General features: G+C 47.9%; 1 protein-coding gene across 1 annotated transcript in view; it reads right to left on the reverse strand.

Moving 5' to 3' along the window:
• Positions 1-12189, reverse strand: part of TXNDC17 (thioredoxin domain containing 17) — a 324677-nt gene that overhangs the window by 231861 nt on the left and 80627 nt on the right. The window lies entirely within an intron of this gene.

The following is a 12189-nucleotide window of genomic DNA, read 5'->3' on the forward strand; positions in this document are numbered from 1 at the left end:
GGGATGTGGTTGCATATACTCTGCCCTGTGTGGCAGGGAAGGAGAATTCTTGGGGAGATGTCTGCCAAACTGTAAAAGATCTGGGTGGAGCTTTTGTTTCCCTTCTCCTTGCAGGGCTTAGCCAGAGCCACAGGCCTTGGGGCGAGGGCCAAAGGGCCTTGTCTTGACCCATGGTTTGTAGCTTGTGCCCCCAAGTGAGCTAGCCCAATGTGTTCAGGATGTTGTGTACTCTTTCGCTTTTCTTCTTAGTTCTATATTTTGGATTTTGAGTCCCCCCCCCTGAGAAAATCAAGATAAAAACACTTCTATAAATACAATATTGGTGCCAGCTAATGATTTATAAAGCCCAGTTCACACATTGCTTTTGTTTGCCTCTCAGGTTGTCGCCCTCCAGGTGGGTCCTGGAGGTCTGACACCACAACTGATCTCCAGATGACATATAACAGTTCCCCTGGAGAAAATGGCTGCTTTGGAAGGCGGACTTTATGGCACTATATCCTTACAAGGTCCCTCCCCTCCCCCAACTCTGCCTTCCCTGGGTTCCACTCTCCAAAATCTTACAACCCAGAAGCAGGAACGGATCTACATGTTTTTTAGGGGAGGGGAATTAAAAACTTATGCCCCCTTTGTGTGTTTCCAGGAGTTAGAGGCGCGAGGAAAGGCGGTGGCTGATGAAGACAAAGTCTATTTAATACTCAGCTCTCTTCATGAGAGGTTTGACATGCTGGTAATAGCCTTTGAGGGCCAGGATACAGAATGGATATGGGCCTATTCTATTTCATGGACTCATGGAATAGAATGGACTCTATACCTAATTTGGGACCCCACCCCCTCCGTCAGCACCTGGGCAGAAGCCCGGTCTGCTCCCTCCTAGATCCGGCCCTGCCCAGAGGTAGCACCCTATTTGCTCCTTCTCCAGAAAAAAAAAGACCCAAAGCATTTTGGAACACAGCCAACGCATTCAAAGAAGCACATAAACTTTGAAAACAATGCACAATAAGATTAACCAAACACCAGACTAAAATAACAGTGTAAATAATACAGAAGCAAATTCAACAGATAATTTTTAAGCCTATAAAAGTGCTTCAGAAATATAACTATCTTGCCTTGACACAGATAACCCAGGCAAGCCCAATCTCGTCAAATCTTGGAAGCTAAGCAGGGCCGACCCTGGCAAGTATTTGGATGGGAGACATCAAAGGAATACCAGGGCTGGGACACAGAAGCAAGCAACGAGCTACCTCTCTGAATGTCCTTGCCTCCCAGCCCCACTAGGGGTCTCCAGAAATCTGCCATGACTTGTATGCACACGCACAGGAAAGGAAAGGAAAAGTCCCCTGTGCAAGCACCAGTCGTTTCCGACTCTGGGTGGCGTTGCTTTCACAATGTTTTCATAGCAGATTTTTTACGGGGTGATTTGCCATTGCCTTACCCAGTCATCTACACTTTCCCTCCAGCATACACAGACACATGGATAAAAAAGGCAAGGCAAATAAAAATGTTTTGCTTAGCACCTGAACACTGTAGGGAGAGTGATGTACCACCAAGGCACCACCTCAGAGGTAGCCTCCCTTCCATTCACCACTTTGTTTTCATCATAATAATACAGAACAAGGGTTTGGGGTTGATGGATTAAACCCAGATTTGACTTTCCCAAACTAGCCTTCCAAGCCTAGGACGTCACAGTCCTGTGGACTTCTGTGTTGGCCATCCCTCTATCAGATCCTGTTTCTGCTTCTCTTCCTTCTCTGTTGCTCTCGTCCCCTGGCTTCAAAGCTCCCAAAGAGATCTTGGGCCAGCCTATTTGTTATGTATGTAGAATTATGCTTAGTATCTGGGTATTCCTATTTAGGTCATTGGAGCCGGAAGAAGGGAGCTTGGGGAACTAGGAACAATGGGAAGCGGGATCCTGATACCTGCTGCCCTGCACCAATCATAGGGCCCCGGCCAGTTTGAACAGACCAATAACCTGCTAGCGCAGAAACGCAGTGTCGTATATAGTTATGGCCCCGTTGGTCAGTTCTTCAGTCTTGTAGTGCAGCCATCTACCATGCTGCCTCTAATAAAGAGCTGTTTTCACTGTTATCTCGTCTCCTTGATGCTTTGAACCCACTATATTATACTATTATAATTCATCTCCCGTTGACCAAGATCAGCCTTCCTGGCCAAAATGGCTGCTTTGGAGGTTGGGTTTGATGACCTTGTACCCTGCTGAGGTCCCGCCTCTCCCCAAACCCCACCTCCAAAATCTCCAGGTATTTCCCATTCCCCACAGGCACCTCAGCCCTGCTAAACACCAATTGACCAGAAACAAGCCACCAGGTAGGGTTGCCAGCTCTGGTTTGGGAAATGCCTGGAGAACTTGGGGGTGGAGCCTGGGGAGGGCGGGGTTTAGGGAGAGGAAGGATCTCAGCAGGTTCAATGCCCTAGACTCCACCTTCCAAAGCAGCCATTTTCTCCAGGTGAACTCATGTTGGTTGTCTAGAGAACAGATGTAAAAGCAGGAGAACTCCAGGCCCCACCTGGAAGTTTACAATGTTACTACCAGGCAGTGTTCCCTCTAAGCTGAGTTATCATGAGCTAGCTCACAGCTTTTTAGCCTCCAGCTCACACATTTTTGTCTTAGCTCAGGAAGGATGACCCCGGAGCACACTAATTTATGCAGTAGCTCACAACTTTAATACCAGTAGAATTTTTGCTCACAAGACTCTGCAGCTTAGAGGGAACATTGCTACCAGGCTTCCTACTATGCAACTAGTGGCAAAAATTCCTCATAAGCACAGAGGAGTAGCTGCTAGTTGGCAACTCAAGCTGTGAAGAGACCCATTTCCTTTGAGAGAGCCAGTTTGGTGTAGTGGTTAAGAGCCCTGGACTCTGGAAACCAGGTTTGATTCCCCACTCCTCCACAGGCAGCCAGCTGGGCGACCTTGAGTCAGTCACAAGTCCTCTCAGACCTGTTCTGTCAAGAGCAGTTCTCAGTCAGAGCTCTCTCAGCCCCACCTACCTCACAGGGCGTCTGTTGTGGGGAGGAGAAGGGAAGGTGATTGTAAGCTGCTCTGAGACTCCTCCTTCTCCTCCTCCTCTCTGCTTTCAGATCGTGGTGCTTACCGGTAATTTTCTGTTCCTCTCAGTGAAGAACCCAGTGGCCTCTGCTGAAGCAGAATAATTTTTTCTTTGCCTTGGGGCCTCAACTTGTGTAACACTAGAGGGAGTGGGGGAAAGGCCTTTGGAAAATAGAAGAATAAGACAAGGGCCCTTCATGAGGGTAGGGTTGCCAATGTATTCTTGGTGGTGCCACCAGAGAGGGGCCTAATCCCCTTTTCGCTCCCACCTGTAGACTTTTATGGGCCATTCACAGTAAACCACAGCAGTGATTTGTATACAGAAGCTCCGGGCAGGCCAGGGGGGCTGAGAAGAATCCCCTGATCTGAGGGTCACAAAGGGGCCTTTTGTGTAGACGGTGCCCTGAGAGCAATGAGTTCAAAAACCTGCAGAGGGTTGCTTGGCAAAGTCTGGCCTGGAGAGAGATCTTCAGGTTCACAGCAGCCTGCCTGACAGAGAAAGTACAGGAGCCACGGCAGCAGTGCTTCCTCTCTGGGTGGCTTGCGTAGATTTCCTGGAGCAGAACAGCCCAGGACAAGTCAGGCTGTGTAGGTAAGGTTGCCAGTTCCCCGTTGGCCTTGAGCCATTTTTGAGCGTAGTGCCGGTTTGAAATTACACTACTAGAGATGTTGAGTTCTCGTTTATTCATTGTAAACATTCAAGCGGTTGCGAAACACATTGAAAACATTGAGTGCAAACGCATTTTGAACTTGGGATGTCTCTTACAATATTTTATGGAGCACCCTATGCTGGAAGAGTTATCGAAGCAGGACCCTTTAAGTCGACTGCCTGCACATCGGGTCTCCTTGTTGGAAGAATTATTCTTTGGATGATGTGTCTTTAAATGATGCTTTTTGTAATGTTTGTTATTTCACGAATTAGATCTTAGTTATATTGATCACTATAACCATTGGTTGTTTGTATATAAATTCCCAGTTGGGAGCAGGAGATCCCTCGGTTTGGAGGCCCTTCCCCAGCTTCAGGGTCGTCAGAAAGCAGGGAGGGAACGTCTGCTGGGCACTCCATTATACTCTAAGGAGACCGATTCCCATATGATCTGTGGGGCTCTGGAGGCCCCTGTTTTTTGAGATAGAAGCACCAAATTTCTAACATAGAACAATCTGGTGCCTCCCCTCAAAACATCGCCCAAGTTTCAAAAAGATTGGACCAGGGGGTCCAATTCTATGAGCCCCAAAAGAAGGTGCCCTTATCGTTCATTATTCCAAATGGAGAGAAGGCATTTAAAAGGTCTATGGTCCCTTTAAATGTGATGGCCAGAACTCCCTTCGGGGTTCAGTTGTGCTTGGCAGACCCTTGCTCCTGGCTCCACCCCAAAGTCTCCTGGCTCCACCCCCAAAGTCCCTATATATTTCTAGAGTTAGACTCGGCAACCCTATGTGCAGGGCATTGTAAACAGAGAGGAGCTCGAAGTTGGCAGGTCGCTTCCAGGTAGCTCATTCTGCAGGGGACCGAAAACAAGGGGCTGAAGTTCGCCAGCTGGGCAAATTAATGCTCTGAGAGTTGCAAATGGTAGAGACTGGTCTGACACCCCTCCCCCAGGCATCAGGTTCTCCTGCTGCAGCTCAGTTCAGATTATTTCGATGCAAGATCAGCTGGGAAAGTATTCATAACAAACAATGGAGCTGCCACTTACAATCCCAAAACCAACAAAAAGGACAGATATGTGCCATCATAAACCAGCATTTCAAAATTCTCGCCTGCTTTTCACAAGGGAGGGGCTTGACTCGGTTGAAATATCCACATGAAGTTGTGCGTGATGCATTCCAGGGCCCAGTCGGAGCCTGGACTCCACAAAGTTGAGGCAGCCTGGAAACTCCCCATTCGCAAGCAGGGATCGTCTGGAGTTTCAGCAAGGAGTGCTTATTCAGAACCTTCTTATCAGCAGACAAAGCTTCTCATCACTTGCTTCACTCATTGCAGGCACTTGGCTATGTTGCGGGACAGCTTCAGGCTTTCTCACAGGGAGGGACACGTCCAGAAGCAAAACTGGTGGCTCTGGACATTTTTTCAAAATCTGCAGCTTGGCTGGCACATAAGCAGAGTCAGCCAGCAACTTCATATCAGGAGTTGCAGGTGAGATTTTTCAGGGCTCTGTGGATTGTGCCTATGCAAATGATTTGGGAAGAAAAGGAAGTTCCCCTTTAAATCTCTTCTTGCTCTTCACGAGTTAGCTGGTTCTTTCCATTTTGTTTGTCTCCAGCCTTACCTTTGCTCACCCTCCAAGCTAGCCTAGACCTTGCAAACAGAGCCAGTTTGGTGTAGTGGTTAAGCGCACGGACTCTTATCTGGGAGAACTGGGTTTGATTCCCCACTCCTCCACTTGCACCTGCTGGAATGGCCTTGGGTCAGCCATAGCTCTGGCAGAGTTGTCCTTGAAAGGGCAGCTGCTGTGAGAGTTCTCTCAGCCCTGCCCATCTCACAGGGTGTCTGTTATGGGGGAGGAAGATAAAGGAGATTGTGAATTTGTGAGCCACTCTGAGATTTGGAGTGAAGGATGGGATATAAATCCAGTATCATCATCATCTTCTTCTTCTTCTTCTTCTTCTTCTTCTTCTTCTTCTTCTTCTTCTTCTTCTTCTTCTTCTTCTTCTTCTTCTTCTTCTTCTTCTTCTTCTTCTTCTTCTTCTTCTTCTTCCTCTGTTACCAGGAAGGAAAAGGCACCATTTCTGTTGATGCAGTTTCCGACAGTGTGATATAGTGGGCAGAGTGTTGGAGACCCAGGTTCGAATCCCCGCTCTGGCATGGAAGCTTGCTGAGTGACCTTGGGCCAGTCATTCTTTCTCAGCCTAATCTGCCTCACAAGCAGGGCTTTTTTTTTAATAGAAAAAGCCCATCAGGAACTACTTTGCATATTAGGCCACACCCCCTGACCCCAAGCCAACCAGAACTGCGTTCCTGTGCATTCCTGCTCAAAAAAACCCCATGCTTGTTGTGGGAATAAAAAGGAACGAGCAGAATGAGGGATTCCTCTTTGAATCTCTATTGCTGAGAAAGGTGGGGTAAACGTTAAGTCAATAAGCTTAGCTTCTTGCTTCCACATGTGCAGAAATGGGGCTTGGATTTTATAAGCCACCAAGTCACTCTTTTCAGTTATAGGCTTGGACAGGTTGCCCCTGTAAACACCGTCTTTGGGTCGCCCCACAGGCTATTATTGCCTGGAACCCAGGGTTGTGAACTAGAAAAAAAGCACTCTGCACATGTTCCAAAGTACCTTCTTCTTTAATTCACACTTTCCAGGAACAGCAGATCCTAGGTCTGAGCTGTGGTTGCACGAAGGGCGGTGTGTGCACAAAGGTTTCAGTTTTCCTCCCCTTCTGAGCTGGAGAAACTGAGGCACGTGGCTGGGCGAAACAGCCTGGACCATACAAAGCCTCCTTGCCTTCCTCAGGCCCTGGTCTGGGAGCACTCCAAGAACTCCCTGCTGTTCTCTGCAGGTGGTCCGGTATTGCCGAGGGCGTTGTCTCAGTTCAGCAGGCCAACACAATCGCTCCTTCTCCAAAGAAACACTGAGGACACACTCCAGAGACAGTATGCCCTGGCAATGCCACACCCTGCCGTTTCCTCCTTGGGTTGCTGAAACGGCCCTCCCTGCCTGGCTCAGCTTCCTTTCTGGATAAGGCTGGTCTGGCCCACAAGAAACCTCTTCGGAACTGGACCAGGGGGCAGGTTCAAGGTTTGCCAACTGCACAGAGATGGTTGATTTTTTTCCGCACCAGAAGGGCAATGTGGGATTGGAGGGGGGGGAGGGTTGATGTCACCAGTTGGAGGTGTAGAAGTGGAATGGAAATGACCTGTGGCTCAGTTATGGGAAGGCACCAGCACTCGAGTCAGTGGGAGCCAACGTGGTGTGGTGGTTCAAGTGACAGACTAGGATGTGGGAGACCTGCATCGATTCCGCACTCACCTTATGCCACTCTCACGTTCATCTTCTCAGCGCAGCTTCCTTCCAATTTCCCACTATCTGCACCAGGGCTGCGGTGTTTTTGCGCAGCAAATGGAAACTGGTTTTTAGCAGTTTCCGTTTGCTGCATGAAAACGCCGATGCTTGCTGCTGTCCTGGCGCAGATAGTGGGAAATCGGAAGTTAACTGCGCTGAAAAGAACATGAGAGCAGCATGAAGTGAGTGCGAAATCAGTCCTGGGTTCTAATCCCCCCTCATGCCCCAGAAACTTGCCAGCCAGGTGATTTTAGGCCAGTAGGGTTGCCAACCCCCAGCTCATATAACCGAGAAAATGAATCACTGTGAAAAATAACTACCAAAAAAAAGCCTGGCATGAACTAATTTGCATATTAGGCCACACCCTTCTGTCGCCATTGTTTCACGCAGGGCTTTTTTGTAGCAAAAGCCAGCAGGAACTCATTTGCCTATTTGGCCACACCCCTGCCACCAAGCCACTTTATATCGCTGTATTCTCCTTGTATGTAACTCTTATACAAATATGCTCACAGTCCATTTAATTTAATACAATCACAACGTCTTTCAAAAAGTCCAGTCTCCACCCTACTCAAGGGGAAATAAAGTGCTTTCCTTGGTTATATCTCCTTTCCGTGGATCTCTGTTTGTGGGTCAACCACCAAGTCATGGCTGCAGATCTCCCAATATTCCACCTGGAGGAAATGGCTGCTTTGGAAGGTTATGGCATTATACCCCACTGCAGGGCTTTTTTTGTAGCCTAATATGCAAAGGAGTTCCTGCTACAAAAAAGCCCTGCCCCACTGGAGTCCCTCCCCACCCTAAACGCCACCCTCCCCAGGCTCCACCACCAAAACTGCCAGCTCTTTCCCAGCCTGGAGCTGGCAGAGGCACCTCTATGAGCCAGTTGCACCCTCTCAGCCTAGCCTACTTCACAGGGCCATTGTGAGGATCAAATAGAGGAGAAGGATGTAAGCCGCTCTGGGTCCCCATAAGCGCTGCCCGCTCTGGGCTGGGAAATTCCTGGAGATTTGGTGGTAGAGCCTGGGGAGGACAGGGCTTGGGGAAAGAAGGGGCCTCACTGGGGTATGAAGCCATAGACTCCACCCTCTGAAGCAGCCATTTTCTCCAGGGGGCACTGGTCTCTGTCATCCGGAGATCAGTGATAATTCTGGGAGAAGTCCTACCTGGAGGAGAAAAGTGGGGTGTGTGGATGGTAAACAAATGGATAAAAGAAAGCCAGCCACTCCTGAAACCAATCTCTCAAGCCTGCCTAAAAAGTTTCCTGTTCTTCTGGGCCCTCAGGCCAGGAGCGGATGGAAGTTGAAGCACACACACACACTAGCCACAAATCCCCCTTGGTGAACTTGGGAATAAACCCCCTAACCTTCCAGCAGAGAGAGAAGATGAAGGGTGTCCCATTGTCACTGAGGCTCCCCCCACCCAGTAATGTGGGTAAGCCAGCTTTTTAGCCACTTGACACTCGAATGGCTGACGTATCCAGGAAACACAGTTTCCCAGGGTGAGAAAGCCAGCGCCAAGCACGAGGGCAAGCCACTGCTCTGGCAACAGGCAGCCTCGCCTCAAACGTTTTGGGCACAGCCCAAGCAGCCTCCCTGCCTATCGGGGCAGATCATCTCTCCTGCTGGCTACACTCCAGAGGACTGGCAGAGGGCCTCTTTTTTGTGCTGTGCTGGGAAGGGAGGTGTCCCTTTTACAGCCTCCCTATAGGTAGCTGTTCAGCATAAGCTGTGAAAGGTTTTTGTCCCGTGCAGTCCACCCGCACGTTTTCGTCAGTTCAAAGTCCCTCAGTGCCCTGACCTGGATAGCCCAGTTTTGTCACATCTCAGAAACTAAAGCCGTGACCTGGATAGCCCAGGCAAGCCCGATCTCATCAGATTTTAGAAACTAAGCAGGGCAGACTCTGGCAAGTACTTGGATGGGAGACCTCCTTGGAATACCAGCAGTCGGGAGGTAGGAGCAGGATTTATTCAGCCAACTCCCTGAATATCCTCTAGGCTCTCGGTAGGGGTCAGTCGCCAGAGGTCACCATGATTTCCAGGTGCGCCAACACGTATATACATAAAAAGTACAACAACAAAAGATTTCAGAAGCTAAGCAGGGTCAGCCCTGTTTCGTATTTGGATGGGAGACTACCAAGGAAGAGAGGGGCTATTATGCAGAGGAAGGTGATGGCAAATCACCTCTGTTGGTCTCTGGTGACTTGACATCACTTTACATGCACAAAACCTCTTGCATGTATTTTCTCAGTAGTCACTTCTGTCTGTTTTTTGCCATGATGCGGATGGCCTAGGCTAGCCTGATCAGAAGTGAAGCAGAGCTGGCCCCGGTTAGTACTTGTGTGGGAGACCACCAAGGAAGTCCAGAGTTGCTATGCAGTAGCAGACAATGGCAAACCACCTCTGTCCATCTCTTACATTGAAAACCCAGGTCAGCTGTGACTTGAAACCACTTTACACACACAAAGCCCCCCTGTGTGCGTTTTCTCAGGCGTCTTCACAACAGCCTTGCTGTCAGGATGACTATCCCCAGGGCTTTTTTTGAGCAGGAATGCAGATCTGGCTGACTTGGTGTCAGGGAGTGTGGCCCAATATGCAAATGAGTTCCTTTTGGGCTTTTTCTACAAAAAAGCCCTATGTGAAACAATAGTGATGTCGGGGGTGTAGCCTAATATGTAAATGAGTTCCTGCTGGGCTTTAACTACAAAAAGACCCCCGACTATCCCTATATTTTGGTGGTGGAAGACTCAGAAAATCTGCTTGGGCCAAAATAGTTAATGGTTCAAGTGAAATTTGAACCAGGGACCGGTTCAACAAATATTGAAGGTTGGTGCTCTGGTGTAAATGTTGGAAACGTTGTTGCTATGTTCAGAATGAGGTGATGATTCATACTGAATGCATTCAGAAGAGCATGGAGATTGTACAAATATATATATTTAAGAACGTTAAGAGTTCAGATTGTGATTTATTGTAACATTACAGTCAGGGCTTTTTTGGTAGAAAAAACCCAGCAGAAACTCATCTGCATATTAGGCCACACCCCTGATGCCACCATTGTAGAAAAAGCCCAGCAGGAATTCATTTGCATATTAGGCCACACCCCATGACACCAAGTCAGCCGGAACTGTGTTCCTGTGCATTCCTGCTCAAAAAAAAGCCCTGGTTACAATAAAGATGGCACAGTTAAGTGCTTAGGAAGCTTACGATTCTTGAGAAAGACTTGAGAAACAAGCTGTTTACTGGATGTCCATTGGATCACAACATTTTACATACAGTAAACTCTGATAAAAGATTGATATTTTGCAACCAAGTTGGCCTTGCGGTAGTTCACTCATTTCACAACCAAATTGGACTCAAGATAGTTCATTTATTGGAGCTGTACATATTATCAGGGAATGTTCTAATGCATAAATGGAACTGCTTACAATGTGTATATCTTATCTTGTATTAAGACTTCTTGTGGTTATTTATCCTGATACTACTTGGATTTGTACTATTTGTGATATATTATTCAAAGAACTTTGAACAGGATAATCACTATTTGACACGGTGTGATTTGTTTGTTCTGTAGCTGAATCATTCCACTGTGGTACCTTTACTTTTGTTTTCTGCCTGTGTGGCCATAATTTCTCACACGACACGTGCCATTGTTGTTGAAGTACTTGGACATTTATTTGGCCCCTGAAACCGGGTCTCTCTCTCTCTCTCTCTTTGTTTGTTCCTGCCCTCCGAAAAGAATGTGTTTGTTGGCTGGAGGCTTCAAAGGTGCCTCCGGCTTCCGATGGCCTCCTGCCAAGTGCGGAGCCACACATTCAGACAGCCACCAACGGAGATTGTGCCATTGGGAGTCAAAGAGGGACACTTAGGCCAGTGCCTGATCCCAGAAGCCCCTGCAAAAACAAAGCAAAGTGGAAGATGGCACACCAGTAATTGGCTGGACCCCCACCCAACAACCTGGCAAGGTTCCCTGTGGTACCAAGGGAGGCCAAACCAGGGAGTGCAAAGGGGAAGGAAGGTCCCTGAATGTATCATCCTCCAGGGCTCCAATTCAGACAGATGGAGAGCTGATGTCATTCAATCAATCAGATTTATTATGGTCAAAAGACCAGCAAGGTTAAAAACAGATTAAAAGGCAGTTTTTAAAATTGATACAAAAATGTGGGATCACAGGTGAAAGGAAATTCATATTTCAGCATTTAACGTTTCCCTTAGACAGACAGTTTCGCTTTCTAAGAGCTAATATACCAAACTTTGCTACCGCGTAAGATACAAATTTTTGACTGTCTTCTAAAAGGTATATCTGAAGAATTTCAGGGTTGAAGCCAATATAATATTGTAATAGCTTTAATCTGGAGAGAAGATGATGATATTGGATTTATATCCCGCCCTCCACTCCAAAGAGTCTCAGAGCGGCTCACAATCTCCTTTACCTTCCTCCCCCACAACAGACACCCTGTGAGATGGGTGGGGCTGGAGAGGGCTCTCACAGCAGCTGCCCTTTCAAGGACAACCTCTGCCAGAGCTATGGCTGACCTAAGGCCATGCTAGCAGGTGCAAGTGGAGGAGTGGGGAATCAAACCCAGTTCTCCCAGATAAGAGTCCGCACACTTGACCACTACACCAAAATGGGGTAAGTATCTGGAGCCTTTCTTCTTGATAATATTCACAGTGTAAGTCAGATGCTGAAGCTCAAATACTTTGGCCACCAAATGAGAAGGGAGCGCTCACTGGAGAAGACCCTGATGCTGGGAAAGACAGAAGGCAAAAGAAGAAGGGGATGGCAAAAGATGAGATGGCTGGACAGTGAGCGTTACTGATATAACACTAACATGATTTTGAAGGGATTTCGGTGGATGGTGGAAGACAGGAGGGCCTGGCGTGACTTGGTCCATGGGATTGCAAAGAGTTGGACTCGACTATGTGACTGAACAACAAAAAAGAGTGTATGTGTGATAGACTCAACCACATTACTTGAACAAAGGACAACAGCACTGCTGCATAGGCAGATGAGAAAATCTACCATGTGGAACCTTGGAAAGAAACACTTATTGAAAAAGCCCATCTATATAATTCCAGGCGCAAACTGCCAACCCCCCCCCCCCCACTTCTTCTTTGTAGGGGGAGGCCCACTCA

The sequence above is a fragment of the Heteronotia binoei genome, chromosome 18 (genome assembly GCF_032191835.1).
Source record: "Heteronotia binoei isolate CCM8104 ecotype False Entrance Well chromosome 18, APGP_CSIRO_Hbin_v1, whole genome shotgun sequence".
In the NCBI taxonomy this organism is placed as follows: domain Eukaryota; kingdom Metazoa; phylum Chordata; class Lepidosauria; order Squamata; family Gekkonidae; genus Heteronotia; species Heteronotia binoei.